This window comes from Urocitellus parryii, chromosome 10 (genome assembly GCF_045843805.1).
Source record: "Urocitellus parryii isolate mUroPar1 chromosome 10, mUroPar1.hap1, whole genome shotgun sequence".
In the NCBI taxonomy this organism is placed as follows: Eukaryota; Metazoa; Chordata; class Mammalia; order Rodentia; family Sciuridae; genus Urocitellus; species Urocitellus parryii.
This window is the reverse complement of record NC_135540.1, coordinates 36282981-36286276: the sequence shown is the minus strand read 5'-3', so window position 1 is coordinate 36286276 and position 3296 is coordinate 36282981. Positions and strand designations below refer to the sequence as shown.

The following is a 3296-nucleotide window of genomic DNA, read 5'->3' as shown; positions in this document are numbered from 1 at the left end:
CTAAAAAATCCCATCCACCAGGAAATGCTGTCCATTTTCTGTGCTGCCATCCAGCTCTGTAGGAGGACATTGGTATGGCCATCTGCTCCACTGTAAATACTTCAGAGCTCCGATCTGCTTCAGCCTCGTCAGCAGTTCCCCGTTCTCTTGCATAGTTATTAGATCACTGCATCCGTCTATACAATCTTTACCAATAGAAACCCGAGGTACCGTTCTCACACCTGTGAGCTGTTGCAAATAATCTTATATTTCATTTGTGTCACCGGTGGCTGTAATATCGACAAATTCCAGAAGCCCTTGTTTGAAGGGCAGTTGACTGAGGATCTCCTGGGTCTTTCTGCAGTAGGGGCAGGTGGGCTTGATGAACACAACGACCTTCCCTGGCTGGATTTTGCCATTCTCAAACTCCTGAGCCATGTGAACAGGTTGCAGTCTCCTGGGAGGAATCCTCAGTTGCGGGTATTGCTCGGAGTGTTAAGCCGCCTCCTTCCCACTTTTAATAAAAGCTTAACTTTGAAATAATTTTAGTTCTACAAAAAAGTTGCAAAGTATAGGAAAAAAGTTGCAACAGTATAGAAAATTTCTGTGTGATGGTTTCAGGTTCCAGTTCAGGAGATTATATTACATCTAGCTACCCTTCTTGAAAGCAAATGCTTGCAGGAATAAGTGAGCTGGAATCAGTGGGATAGGAATCACTTAAGGCTGTGGTAATCTTGGCATATCATTTAGCACATCAGTGGTGTCCTTCCATATTGCTGCAATGAGTTTGGGGACAAAGCTTGATATTTTTATGTTTGAACTTTAAGGAACATATTTTTGTTTTTATGATATTTGATTAATACATCATCTCACAGTGTAATATGTTTTTCCTATTTATTATATGAATGTCTAGCTGAATGATTTTTTCTGTTTTTGGTACCATCCAGTTTTTTATATAATCATACATACCTTACTCACAGTACCCTGTATATATGATTCCTTATTACACAGAGAAAAAATATACATTTATACTTGATGCACAAACTATACCCACCAGAACAAAGAACACAGTCAAAGTTACTAATGCTAACTTTAAAAATAAGAATTTAATAAGAATAGTATATATTTACATATATACTATTATATTTATCCCCTATTGCATGGTAATTGCCTTTTAAAAATTATTTTAGTTGTTCAAAACATTACATAGCTCTTGACATATCATATTTCATACATTTGATTCAAGTGGGTTATGAACTCCCATTTTTACCCTGTATACAGATTGCAGAATCACATCCGTTACACATCCACGTTTCTACATATTGCCATACTAGTGACTGTTGTATTCTGTTGCCTTTCCTATCCTCTACTATCCCCCCTCCCCTCCCCTCCCCTCCCATCTTCTCTCTCTACCCCACTACTGTAATTCATTTCTCCCCCTTGTTTTTTTTCCCTTTCCCCTCACTTCCTCTTGTATGTAATTTTGTATAACAATGAGGGTCTCCTTCCATTTCCATGCAATTTCCCTTCTCTCTCTCTTTCCCTCTCACCTCTCGTCCCTGTTTAATGTTAATCTTCTTCTCATGCTCTTCCTCCCTGCTCTGTTCTTAGTTGCTCTCCTTATATCAAAGAAGACATTGTAATTGCCTTTTTATATACATTTTTATTTTGGTAAGAAACACATAACAAAATTGATCTCCTTTTTAATTTAAGGAAGTTTGTAAAAGTAGGTGTTCATTTCCTAAAAAAAGTAGAAAGCAAAATGTTAATTTATAAATATTTACTTAAGAACAGGTATATACTCTTTACAGTTTTATTTTTATATTTTCTTGGATGTCAGAATGAATCATGGGAACAAGTCAATTTGATTTAAAATGAAAGAAACCACAGGGACAATTGAATTCTAGTTGCTATTTATACTCTAGTTACTCTTATCAGGCTGTAAAGCAAGAATGCAAGAAGACTGCTGACATGGAAGGCTTCCTGGGGAGTTGGGAAGGAAGGCAGAATTGGGAGCAAAAACTAGTGGTTTGGAGAGAGATGAGAGATGTTCAAAATGAAGTGCACACCTACCTCTTTCCTAGTCTTTGAAGCCATCCTCCATGATCTTTAGGTTTGAATTTTACTAACATGTAAAGCATTTATAGATATTTGAAAAGTAGCATCTCTCGCTCATAAGATGTCTTTGGCCTACTCCAGTGCTTGCTCAATGGGCTTTAGAACAGAATTGTCTAGGTGGTAGGGAGGAAGTGTTCATTGTGTTCTGTGACAGGTGGGGCTGTCACCAAAACTGATGGACTGAGGGCTATTGCTGGTGCTTGAGCTGTCAGCAGGGCTGATGCTGAATTTTCTCCATGGTCCTGCCCTTTCTGGAGACCAGACCAGCCAGAAACTTTGTGGCAAGATGACAATATTCAATGACTGAATGATTGTCCCCAATGTCAGTGAGGATCAGTGTCTTGGATTATAGGTCCTAAAGACAGCATTAACTTTGCAGACATTTTTTTGTATTATCTATGGCTATTTTTTTCCCTTTGATAGCCAAGTAGTTGTGACAAAGACCATTGTCACTCACAAAGACTAAATTATCTACTATCTGTCCCTTTATATTTAGTTTATACACCCTTACATTAAACCAAGGAGTTCTGCTCCCAGTAGTTGGAATATTCAGGTCTGTGAACCAAGCAATATTGGTGTCTCTCCATACTGTTTACATTAACTCATTTGTAGAATTTATATTCCCATCTCTAAAGCTTTTGGCCCAGTTGGATTAAATATTCTGAATCCTAAAGAGTAGAGGGAGAGATGCACCTACAAATGTAGTAAGGGTTCCAAAGAATCACATTGTGCCTGCTACTTGGCCACTTAGGAACTTTCACACAGTGGAAGAGCAGTGATCAAAGGAGTTAAGTACTGGCTTTCCCTGTCATCTTGAAGGTTCTGGTTACTGCTGCATAATGGGCATCGAATTCACAGAGGCATCTTGGTGTTTCCTTCAGCCCTCAGGACTGAAGAAGGTTGCTTAGTAGAGCTTGAGTATTGGCCAAGAATGAGGAAACTCTGGAAAAGATGGTATAAAAGAGAAGCAATAAATAGTGACCATAGCCTGTGAGGGGCAGTAGCAATGGAGACCAGCTAGTATTTTTTTAAAATATTTTCTCAGTTGTTGATGGATATTACTTTATTTTATTTATGTGAGGTGCTGAGAATTGAACCAAGCACCTCACACATGCTAGGTAAGTGCTCTGCCATCGAGCCACAACCCCAGCCACAGAGACTAGTTAGTTTTATGAACCCTCTGGTATTTTGTTTTCTAG

At 38.6% G+C, this 3296-nt stretch overlaps 1 pseudogene; it reads right to left on the bottom strand.

The window, feature by feature from the left end:
* On the bottom strand, positions 1 to 417 carry LOC113175386 (glutaredoxin-1 pseudogene; annotated as a pseudogene).
* Between the last annotated feature and the right edge of the window lie 2879 nt (positions 418 to 3296).